The sequence below is a fragment of the Melospiza melodia genome, chromosome 3 (genome assembly GCF_035770615.1).
Source record: "Melospiza melodia melodia isolate bMelMel2 chromosome 3, bMelMel2.pri, whole genome shotgun sequence".
NCBI classification, from domain to species: domain Eukaryota; kingdom Metazoa; phylum Chordata; class Aves; order Passeriformes; family Passerellidae; genus Melospiza; species Melospiza melodia.
The window spans coordinates 77,107,800-77,120,450 of record NC_086196.1 but is presented as its reverse complement, the minus strand read 5'-3'; positions in this window follow the sequence as shown (position 1 = coordinate 77,120,450).

Here is a 12,651-nt window from a genome sequence, read left to right as displayed (position 1 = left end):
CGGCAGAAGCCGCGCTAAGGAGAGCCCTGTGAGCGGCACAATCGTCTTTGCGCGAAGAAGCCGCTTCTTGGGCTCCGGCAGCCGGCGAGAGCGGCAGCTTCGGGAAGGTGAAGAAGCAAGCTGTACAACACTGGGATTGTGTGCGCACCTTGCCAACTGATAGAAAACAGTACCTTTGCACTCTCCTGACTTTTCCAATCACAGGAACATTCGATTGGAAGCTGTTTTGGACAACTTTTCTTTTCTTCCTGCCAAACACTTGGCAGACATCCGTGCAACTTCTAGAACACGATGGGAGATGTTTTCTGTGCTGGCACAGTTTTTCCTAGCCAGACATAGTGGAAAAGCGTTTTGCTAAGATGTAGACTACAAAAGACGCGAAAGACGAAGGTAGGATGCTCTCCGGAGGTAAGAGCCGCTGCCGGGCGTCTTTCGGCAGAAGCCGCGCTAAGGAGAGCACTGTGAGCGGCACAATCGTCTTTGCGCGAAGAAGCCGCTTCTTGGGCTCCGGCAGCCGGCGAGAGCGGCAGCTTCGGGAAGGTGAAGAAGCAAGCTGTACAACACTGGGATTGTGTGCGCACCTTGCCAACTGATAGAAAACAGTACCTTTGCACTCTCCTGACTTTTCCAATCACAGGAACATTCGATTGGAAGCTGTTTTGGACAACTTTTCTTTTCTTCCTGCCAAACACTTGGCAGACATCCGTGCAACTTCTAGAACACGATGGGAGATGTTTTCTGTGCTGGCACAGTTTTTCCTAGCCAGACATAGTGGAGAAGCTTTTTGCCGAGGTGTAGATGAGAAGAGGAGCTAAAGACGAAGGTAGGGTGCTCTCCGGAGGTAAGAGCCGCTGCCGGGCGTCTTTCGGCAGAAGCCGCGCTAAGGAGAGCACTGTGAGCGGCACAATCGTCTTTGCGCGAAGAAGCCGCTTCTTGGGCTCCGGCAGCCGGCGAGAGCGGCAGCTTCGGGAAGGTGAAGAAGCAAGCTGTACAACACTGGGATTGTGTGCGCACCTTGCCAACTGATAGAAAACAGTACCTTTGCACTCTCCTGACTTTTCCAATCACAGGAACATTCGATTGGAAGCTGTTTTGGACAACTTTTCTTTTCTTCCTGCCAAACACTTGGCAGACATCCGTGCAACTTCTAGAACACGATGGGAGATGTTTTCTGTGCTGGCACAGTTTTTCCTAGCCAGACATAGTGGAAAAGCGTTTTGCTAAGATGTAGACTACAAAAGACGAGAAAGACGAAGGTAGGATGCTCTCCGGAGGTAAGAGCCGCTGCCGGGCGTCTTTCGGCAGAAGCCGCGCTAAGGAGAGCACTGTGAGCGGCACAATCGTCTTTGCGCGAAGAAGCCGCTTCTTGGGCTCCGGCAGCCGGCGAGAGCGGCAGCTTCGGGAAGGTGAAGAAGCAAGCTGTACAACACTGGGATTGTGTGCGCACCTTGCCAACTGATAGAAAACAGTACCTTTGCACTCTCCTGACTTTTCCAATCACAGGAACATTCGATTGGAAGCTGTTTTGGACAACTTTTCTTTTCTTCCTGCCAAACACTTGGCAGACATCCGTGCAACTTCTAGAACACGATGGGAGATGTTTTCTGTGCTGGCACAGTTTTTCCTAGCCAGACATAGTGGAAAAGCGTTTTGCTAAGATGTAGACTACAAAAGACGCGAAAGACGAAGGTAGGATGCTCTCCGGAGGTAAGAGCCGCTGCCGGGCGTCTTTCGGCAGAAGCCGCGCTAAGGAGAGCCCTGTGAGCGGCACAATCGTCTTTGCGCGAAGAAGCCGCTTCTTGGGCTCCGGCAGCCGGCGAGAGCGGCAGCTTCGGGAAGGTGAAGAAGCAAGCTGTACAACACTGGGATTGTGTGCGCACCTTGCCAACTGATAGAAAACAGTATCTTTGCACTCTCCTGACTTTTCCAATCACAGGAACATTCGATTGGAAGCTGTTTTGGACAACTTTTCTTTTCTTCCTGCCAAACACTTGGCAGACATCCGTGCAACTTCTAGAACACGATGGGAGATGTTTTCTGTGCTGGCACAGTTTTTCCTAGCCAGACATAGTGGAAAAGCGTTTTGCTAAGATGTAGACTACAAAAGACGCGAAAGACGAAGGTAGGATGCTCTCCGGAGGTAAGAGCCGCTGCCGGGCGTCTTTCGGCAGAAGCCGCGCTAAGGAGAGCACTGTGAGCGGCACAATCGTCTTTGCGCGAAGAAGCCGCTTCTTGGGCTCCGGCAGCCGGCGAGAGCGGCAGCTTCGGGAAGGTGAAGAAGCAAGCTGTACAACACTGGGATTGTGTGCGCACCTTGCCAACTGATAGAAAACAGTACCTTTGCACTCTCCTGACTTTTCCAATCACAGGAACATTCGATTGGAAGCTGTTTTGGACAACTTTTCTTTTCTTCCTGCCAAACACTTGGCAGACATCCGTGCAACTTCTAGAACACGATGGGAGATGTTTTCTGTGCTGGCACAGTTTTTCCTAGCCAGACATAGTGGAAAAGCGTTTTGCTAAGATGTAGACTACAAAAGACGCGAAAGACGAAGGTAGGATGCTCTCCGGAGGTAAGAGCCGCTGCCGGGCGTCTTTCGGCAGAAGCCGCGCTAAGGAGAGCACTGTGAGCGGCACAATCGTCTTTGCGCGAAGAAGCCGCTTCTTCGGCTCCGGCAGCCGGCGAGAGCGGCAGCTTCGGGAAGGTGAAGAAGCAAGCTGTACAACACTGGGATTGTGTGCGCACCTTGCCAACTGATAGAAAACAGTATCTTTGCACTCTCCTGACTTTTCCAATCACAGGAACATTCGATTGGAAGCTGTTTTGGACAACTTTTCTTTTCTTCCTGCCAAACACTTGGCAGACATCCGTGCAACTTCTAGAACACGATGGGAGATGTTTTCTGTGCTGGCACAGTTTTTCCTAGCCAGACATAGTGGAGAAGCTTTTTGCCTAGGTGTAGATGAGAAGAGGAGCTAAAGACGAAGGTAGGATGCTCTCCGGAGGTAAGAGCCGCTGCCGGGCGTCTTTCGGCAGAAGCCGCGCTAAGGAGAGCCCTGTGAGCGGCACAATCGTCTTTGCGCGAAGAAGCCGCTTCTTGGGCTCCGGCAGCCGGCGAGAGCGGCAGCTTCGGGAAGGTGAAGAAGCAAGCTGTACAACACTGGGATTGTGTGCGCACCTTGCCAACTGATAGAAAACAGTACCTTTGCACTCTCCTGACTTTTCCAATCACAGGAACATTCGATTGGAAGCTGTTTTGGACAACTTTTCTTTTCTTCCTGCCAAACACTTGGCAGACATCCGTGCAACTTCTAGAACACGATGGGAGATGTTTTCTGTGCTGGCACAGTTTTTCCTAGCCAGACATAGTGGAAAAGCGTTTTGCTAAGATGTAGACTACAAAAGACGCGAAAGACGAAGGTAGGATGCTCTCCGGAGGTAAGAGCCGCTGCCGGGCGTCTTTCGGCAGAAGCCGCGCTAAGGAGAGCACTGTGAGCGGCACAATCGTCTTTGCGCGAAGAAGCCGCTTCTTGGGCTCCGGCAGCCGGCGAGAGCGGCAGCTTCGGGAAGGTGAAGAAGCAAGCTGTACAACACTGGGATTGTGTGCGCACCTTGCCAACTGATAGAAAACAGTACCTTTGCACTCTCCTGACTTTTCCAATCACAGGAACATTCGATTGGAAGCTGTTTTGGACAACTTTTCTTTTCTTCCTGCCAAACACTTGGCAGACATCCGTGCAACTTCTAGAACACGATGGGAGATGTTTTCTGTGCTGGCACAGTTTTTCCTAGCCAGACATAGTGGAGAAGCTTTTTGCCGAGGTGTAGATGAGAAGAGGAGCTAAAGACGAAGGTAGGGTGCTCTCCGGAGGTAAGAGCCGCTGCCGGGCGTCTTTCGGCAGAAGCCGCGCTAAGGAGAGCACTGTGAGCGGCACAATCGTCTTTGCGCGAAGAAGCCGCTTCTTGGGCTCCGGCAGCCGGCGAGAGCGGCAGCTTCGGGAAGGTGAAGAAGCAAGCTGTACAACACTGGGATTGTGTGCGCACCTTGCCAACTGATAGAAAACAGTACCTTTGCACTCTCCTGACTTTTCCAATCACAGGAACATTCGATTGGAAGCTGTTTTGGACAACTTTTCTTTTCTTCCTGCCAAACACTTGGCAGACATCCGTGCAACTTCTAGAACACGATGGGAGATGTTTTCTGTGCTGGCACAGTTTTTCCTAGCCAGACATAGTGGAAAAGCGTTTTGCTAAGATGTAGACGACAAGAGAGGCTAAAGAGTGGATGTTAGCATATGACACCCATCTTCAAAAAAGGCAATTAAGAGGACTCGCCATAGTACAAACCAGCCAGCCTCTTTTTTATCCCCAGGAAGTTGATGAAGCAGCTCTTCCTGGAAATCCTTGCCAGGCACATGACAGATGACCAAATAATGTAGTTAGCATGATTTTTCAGGGGAATTTCATGCTGAACATCACTTTAAACTCCTCTGATGAATCAACTTGACTGGTAGATGAAGGGAATATTATCTGCCTGGGCTTCAGGGAGGTTTTTGACATACCTCTACATGGCATCACACATACATATGGAAGCAATAGTGCAAAGGGGAGGGAATCAGTGTCTTTTCAGTGATGCTGAGGGTAAAGACAAGAGGCAGTGGGCACACACTGAAATACAGGAGATTGCCTTTGAACATCAGTAAATGTTTCTTTACTGTCAGGGTGACTGAACCACGGCACAGACTGCCCAGAAAGATTGTGGAGCCTGGATCTTTGAAGACATTAAAAGTACACCCAGATAGAATCCTGGGCAAGAGGCTCTAGGTATCCTGGTTTAGGCAGGGGGGTTGGGCCTGGTTAGCCCCACCAACCCCTTCCACTCTCTTTCATTCTGTGCTAGTGAATTCTCTTCAAGATGCATTTCAAAGCACTGGCATGACAAAGTTCTGTGCAGACAGAGATCCAAATGGACATGGCATCTAAGTTCCTTAAGCAGTGTTCAAGAAGAATGTAAAACTCTGGCACAAGTGTCTCTTCCCTAACTGAATCCCTTTCATGGGAAAATTCCCAGCTCTAGAAAGATCTTCTGATACGCATGCTTAAGACTGACACTGGCTGAGCAAATTTCTCCCTATGTATATCTAAGACCAGTTAGGATCTTCACCCAAAGTGCTGTCAACATAGTCACAGAATGCCTATTGTTAAGAAGTGACAGCTTCCATCAGAATGGCAGCTATTGGTCCACAAAATGGATTAATGGATGGGAATTATCTACGTGGGTTAAAAACAAAAATAAAGAGTTGGTCTTTATTTATCAATTTCATGGCAATATTGATAAGGGAAGAAAAAGATCTAAGTCCTTGACTTTCTGGACTCGAGGAAAGATTTTAAAAATTCCTTGTAAAAATGTATGATCACAATCAGACTATTGAAACCATTTTAGTTGGGAACAAAGTTCCAAAATTGTCTAGATAGTGGCAAAGAAGCCAAGAAAATAGGAAAGAAACAAAAAGAGAGCAAAAGAGTCAGCTTCAGTGTACAAGCTCGTTCTAGAAGTAGTCTGCTGGGAAAAGGAACCCCCAGCTAAATTTCCAATGTATTCCTGCGCTTGATTCAGTAACTGGTCAATGTAAAAACCAATCCTTTTGTACAACTTCTTCCAGCAACAAAAACTCCAACAGGTTGACACTACCATCATGCCTGTTCCAGACATATTTAAAAGAGAAATGATGATTTTCTTGAAAACCTACTTACATAAAAGTTGCAAGATGGTGGAGGGATTCCCACATCCTCCTTCCTCCATCTGGCTTGAAAGTATATTTGATAAAATATGCAACAAAGCACATGATTTATAAGGGAGAGTCAAATGGATGATTTGGGAATCGATCTCTTGTTGATAGTAAACTTCATATCCACTCGGTGTGACCTTTTTAAAACAAAATGTGGAGCTGAGGCATGAATCTGCCACAACAATTGTAAAGCAAACATACACACTCCCCTTCATATGCCCCCCCCTCCACACACACCTAGGCACACACAGAGATCAGCATAGCAGATCATGAACACCTTGGAAAAGACTGAAATGCTAAATGCCTCTCTTGATGGGCAAAAGAGCTGGTGCAGTAATTCAAATGCCTGGTACAAAAATTCTGTTTAATATTTAGCTCCTATTTAAAACACAGCTTTTCATTTCATTCTATTTACAGAATATTTTCATTTCATTTGTTTCTTTAAAATTACTTAGTTCTCACCTGTTGTATGTCTAGGAATATTTTCTTCCAAAAATAGAAAAAAATAGATGATATCTTTTCAGCAGAAAACATTGGTTGATACAATTTTAAACCATCATGATATGGAAGAATTCTTCTGTCCCTCTCGAAGGTGGAAGAAGCATTTGGATCACAGATCATCTACAATGAAATACTTGACATGTTTAAGATGCTTTCAATCAATTTTGATCGTCAATTGCTTATTTGTTGTAAACAGTAATTTTTCAGTGAAGGGAAAGCGTGTGTGGTATATCTACATGATATGTTCAAAGGCAGTTCCTACTAATGGCCAGGCTGAATTCCAGTAAATAATGTCCCGAATGATATTTTGCCGCCTTCTTTGGCACTTCATGAAATCTTACCCCGATGAAGTGCTGAAACACAGAGATTTTCTCTTAGAGAGTGTCTCATGTTGTAACCTATCCCATGGATTTTATGCTGTAATTCTTATCTCTTTTAAAATTTACTATCTTCTGTACAGTTTTCATGAAACTTTCTGTTACAGTAGTGAATAGCACAGATAAATGTCATTTTGTACAACTTTGAATTTACCCCAAGAGCTGAGAGAAAACTTGATCCTATACTTCAATCCGAGTTTCTTCTATAGTCCAACTTTGTTTCTCTACCATCAAGCTTCTCCTTTGTTGCTGCTCCAAGCCCCGTCCAAGGTGACCTTGAATACTTTCAGGGATGGGACACCCACAACTTCTCTGGGCAACCTGTTCCAGTGTTCCAGCACTCCCACAGTAAAAAAGGCCTTCCTTTCATCTAATATGTGTAGGAAATCATAAATCTAGGCATAGAAGCTTGGAGTGCAAATTTGAAATTCTTTGGATTTGAAGCACATTTTATATGAATACTGACTTACAGATGACTAAAAGATGTTGATGGGCATTTGAGCTGACAAGTTTTGAAAAAGTGCACGGAAATTAAAATTGAAACCACTAAAATTAAAAACTCCTTGCCATTTTCTTTTTCCTCTCCTATTCAAAATTGCATATGTCAGATATCAGTGCTTCATGCAAACCTCTCAGATGCTCTCAGAGAAAAAGCTTTTCTTTCAGACTAAGTTGCGGTTGACGTAGAACACTAGCAGGAGTGAAAGATTTTCTGGGCATCGGGGCAGCCCGTTCTCCTTGGATTTGTGTGCAGAATGCATTTTATCCAAACTGGAAAATAGATCCCAGCTCTGTTCTATTCATCATTCTTACTTCATCAGGCCAGAAGATTCTGTGAAAAGTAGCCTGTGGACCTTGAAGACAGCGCATGTGAACCAGATGAGAGGTGATAGAGAAGTTGAGGGAGAGAAGAAAGAGCATGAGGCTGAAACCAGAAAGTATTTCTCCACGTGATCATGGAAGATTGCAGGAGCCACTTGGTACTATCAAACCAGCCCAACTTGGCACTGGTGCCACCTTGGGTCTGGGAGCCATGTTGCATATCGTGCATTTTAAGGAGCCAGCTGGCCACACCCAGCCATATGCCCCCAAACACAAACCAAGGCCCTTTTCTCTGGCAAACAAAACTCAGCTGCCCTGCTTCTGGATGGCAGATTGCAGGAACCACTTGGTACTATCAAACCAGCCGAACTTGGCACTGGTGCCACCATGGGTCTGGTCACCATCCTGCCTATTGTAGCTTTTCAGGAGCCAGCCGGTCACTCTCAGCCATAGGCCCCCAAACACAAACCTCGGCCCGTTTCCCTGGCAAACAAAAGTAAGCTACCCCGCTTCTGCATGGCAGATTGCAGGAGCTACTTAGTACTATCAAATCAGCCCGACTTGGCACAGGTGCCACCTTGGATCTGGGAACCATCCTGTGTATCGTGGATTTTCAGGGGCCAGCCGGCCACTCTCAGCCATATGCCCCCAAAAACAAACCACGGACCTTTTCTCTGGCAAACAAAACTCAGCTGCCCCACTTCTGGATGGCAGATTGCAGGAGCCACTTGGGACTATCACACCAGCACAACATGGCACTGCTGCCACCTTGGATCTGGGAACAATCCTGCGTATCGTACATATTCAGGAACCAGCCGAACACTCCCAGCCACAGGCCCCCAAACACCAACAACGGCCCTTTTCTCTGGCAAACAAAACTCAGCTGCCCCGCTTCTGGATGGCAGTTTGCAGGAGCCACTTGGGACTATCAAACCAGCCCGACTTGGTAATGGTACCACCTTGGATCTGGGAACCATCCTTCCTATCGTGGATTTTCAGGGGCCAGCCGGTCATTCCCAGCCATATGCCCCCAAACACAAACCTCGGCCCTTTCCTCTGGCAAACAAAACTCAACTGCCCCTCTTCTGGATGGCAAATTGCAGGACGCACTTGGTACTACAAAAAGAGCCCGACTTGGCAGTGGTGCCACCTTGGCTCTGGGAACCATCCTGCGTATCGAGCATTTTAAGGAGCCAGCCGGCAATTCCCAGCCGTATGCCCCAAAAAGAGACCATGGACATTTTCTCTGGCAAAAAAAACTCAGCTGTCCCGCTTCTGGATGGCAGATTGCAGGAGTCACTTTGAACCATACAACCAGCCTTACTTGGCACTGGTGCCACCTTGGATCTGGGAACCATCCTGCCTATCGTTGATTTTCAGGGGCCAGCCGGCCACTCTCAGCCATAGGCCCCCAAACACAAACCACAGCCCTTTTCTCTAGCAAACAAAATTCAACTGCCCCGCTTCTGGATGGCAAATTGCAGGAGCCACTGGGTACTACAAAAACAGCCTGACTTGGCACTGGTGCCACCTTGCGTCTGGTTACCATGCGGCGTATCGTGCATTTTAAGGAGCCAGGTGGCCACTCCCAGCCATATGCCCCCAAACACAACCCACGGCCCTTTTCTCTGGCAAACAAAACTCAGCTGCCCCGCTTCAGGATGGCAGATTGCAGGAGACACTTGGTACTATCAAACCAGCCCGACTTGGCACTGGTGCCACCTTGGGTCTGGGAACCATCCTGCGTATTGTGGATTGTCCGGAGACAGCCGACCACTCTCGGCCACAGAGCCCAATCAAAAACAAAGGTCCGTTTCCCTGGCAAAAAAAACTCAGCTGCCCCGCTTCTGGATGGGAGATTGCAGGAGGCACTTGACACTGTCAAACGAGCCCCACTTGGCACTGGTGCCACCTTGGGTCTGGGAACCATGCTGCGTATCGTGGATTTTCAGGAGCCAGCCGGCCACTGCCAGCCACAGGCCCCCAAACACAAACCACAGCCTTTTCCTCTGGCAAACAAAACTCAGCTGCCCCGCTTCTGGATGGCAGATTGCAGGAGCCACTTGGTACTATCAAACCAGCCCGACTTGGCACTGGTGCCACCTTGGGTCTGGGAACCATCCTGCCTATCGTGGATTGTAAGGAGCCAGCCGGCTACTCCCAGCCACAGGCCCCCAACAAAAACCACGGCCCTTTTTTCTCGCAAACAAAACTTAGCTGCCTCACTTCTGGATGGCAGATTGCAGGAGCCACTTGGTGTAATCAAACCAGCCCGACTTGGCACTGGTGCCACCTTGGGTCTGGGAACCATCCTGCGTATCGTGGATTCTAAGGAGCCAGCCGGCCACTCCCAGCCACAGGCCCCCAAACAAAATCAACGGCGCTGTTCCCTGGAAAACAAAACACGCCTGCCAACTTTTTGATGGAGTTTGCAGGAGCCACTTGGTACTATCAAACCAGCCCGACTTGGCACTGGTGCCACCTTGGGTCTGGGAAACATCCTGCGTATCGTGGATTCTTAGGAGCCAGCCGGCCACTCCTAGCCACAGACCCCCAAACAAAAACCTAGGCCTATTTCTCTGGCAAACAAAAGTAAGCTGCCCTGCTTCTGGATGGCAGATTGCAGGAGACACTTGGTACTATCAAACCAGCCCGACTTGGCACTGGTGCCACCTTGGATCTGGGAACCATGCTGTGTATCGTGGATATTCAGGGGCCAGCTGGCCACTCTCAGCCATATGTCCCCAAACAGAAACCTCGGCCCGTTTCTCTGGCAAACAAAACTCAACTGCCCCTCTTCTGGATGGCAAATTGCAGGATGAACTTGATACTAAAACCGCAGGCCGACTTGGTAGTGGTGACACCTTAGGCCTGGGAACCATCATGCGTATCGAGCATTTTAAGGAGCCAGCCGGCCACTCCCAGCAATATGCCCCCAAAAACAATCCACGGAATTTTTCTCTGGCAAACAAAAATCAGCTGCCCCACTTCTGGATGGCAGATTGCAGGAGCCACTTTGCACCATCAAACCAGCCCGACTTGGCACTGGTGCCACCTTGCATCTGGGAACCATGCTGCCTAGCGTGGATTTTCAGGAGCCAGCCGGCCACTCTCAGCTATATGCCCCCAAACAAAACCCACGGCCCGTTTCCCTGGCAAACAAAATTAAGCTGCCCCGCTTCTGGATGGCAGATTGCAGGACGCACTTGGTAGTATCAAACCAGCCCGACTTGGCACTGGTGCCACCTTGGGTCTGGGAACCATCCTGCGTATCGTGGGTTCAAAGGAGCCACCCGGCCACTCCCAGCCACAGGCCCCCAAATACAAACAATGGCGCTTTTCCCTGGAAAACAAAACTCGCCTGCCAACTTTTTGATGGCAGATTGCAGGAGCCACTTGGTACTATCAAATCAGCCCAACTTGGCACTGCTGCCACCATGGGTCTGGTCACCATCCTGCCTATTGTAGCTTTTCAGGAGCCAGCCGGTCACTCCCAGCCATAGGTCCCCAGTCACAAACCTCGGCCCGTTTCCCTGGCAAACAAAAGTAAGCTGCCCCGCTTCTGGATGGCAGATTGCAGGAGCCACTTGGTACTATCAAACCAGCCCAACTTGGCACTGGTGCCACCTTGGGTCTGGGAACCATGCTGCGTAACACAGATTCTAAGGAGCCAGTCGGCCACTCCCAGCCACAAGCCCCCAAACACAAACAACGGCGCTATTCTCTGGCAAACAAAACTCAACTTCCCCTCTTCTGGATGGCAAATTGCAGGACGCACTTGGTACTATAAAAACAGCCCGACTTGGCACTGGTGCCACCTTGGGTCTGGGAACCATCCTGCGTATTGTGGGTTGTCAGGAGCCAGCCGAACACTCTCGGCCACAGACCCCAATTAAAAACAACGGCCCGTTTCACAGGCAAACAAAACTCAGCTGCCCCGCTTCTGGATGGGAGATTGCAGGAGGCACTTGACACTGTGAAACCAGCCCCACTTGGCCCTGGTGCCACCTTGGGTCTGGGAACCATGCTGCGTATCATGGATTTTCAGGAGCCAGCCGGTCACTCTCAGCCATAGGCCCCCAAACACAAACCTCGGCCCGTTTCCCTGGCAAACAAAAGTAAGCTGCCCCGCTTCTGCATGGCAGATTGCAGGAGCTACTTAGTACTATCAAATCAGCCCGACTTGGCACAGGTGCCACCTTGGATCTGGGAACCATCCTGTGTATCGTGGATTTTCAGGGGCCAGCCGGCCACTCTCAGCCATATGCCCCCAAAAACAAACCACGGACCTTTTCTCTGGCAAACAAAAATCAGCTGCCCCACTTCTGGATGGCAGATTGCAGGAGCCACTTGGGACTATCACACCAGCACAACATGGCACTGCTGCCACCTTGGATCTGGGAACAATCCTGCGTATCGTACATATTCAGGAACCAGCCGAACACTCCCAGCCACAGGCACCCAAACACAAACAACGGCCCATTTCCCTGGCAAACAAAACTCAGCTGCCCCGCTTCTGGATGGCAGTTTGCAGGAGCCACTTGGGACTATCAAACCAGCCCGACTTGGTAATGGTACCACCTTGGATCTGGGAACCATCCGGCGTATCGTGGATTTTCAGGGGCCAGCCGGTCATTCCCAGCCATATGCCCCCAAACACAAACCTCGGCCCTTTTCTCTGGCAAACAAAACTCAACTGCCCCTCTTCTGGATGGCAAATTGCAGGACGCACTTGGTACTACAAAAAGAGCCCGACTTGGCAGTGGTGCCACCTTGGCTCTGGGAACCATCCTGCGTATCGAGCATTTTAAGGAGCCAGCCGGCAATTCCATGCCGTATGCCCCAAAAAGAAACCATGGACCTTTTCTCTGGCAAAAAAAACTCAGCTGTCCCGCTTCTGGATGGCAGATTGCAGGAGTCACTTTGAACCATACAACCAGCCTTACTTGGCACTGGTGCCACCTTGGATCTGGGAACCATCCTGCCTATCGTTGATTTTCAGGGGCCAGCCGGCCACTCTCAGCCATAGGCCCCCAAACACAAACCACAGCCCTTTTCTCTAGCAAACAAAATTCAACTGCCCCGCTTCTGGATGGCAAATTGCAGGAGCCACTGGGTACTACAAAAACAGCCTGACTTGGCACTGGTGCCACCTTGCGTC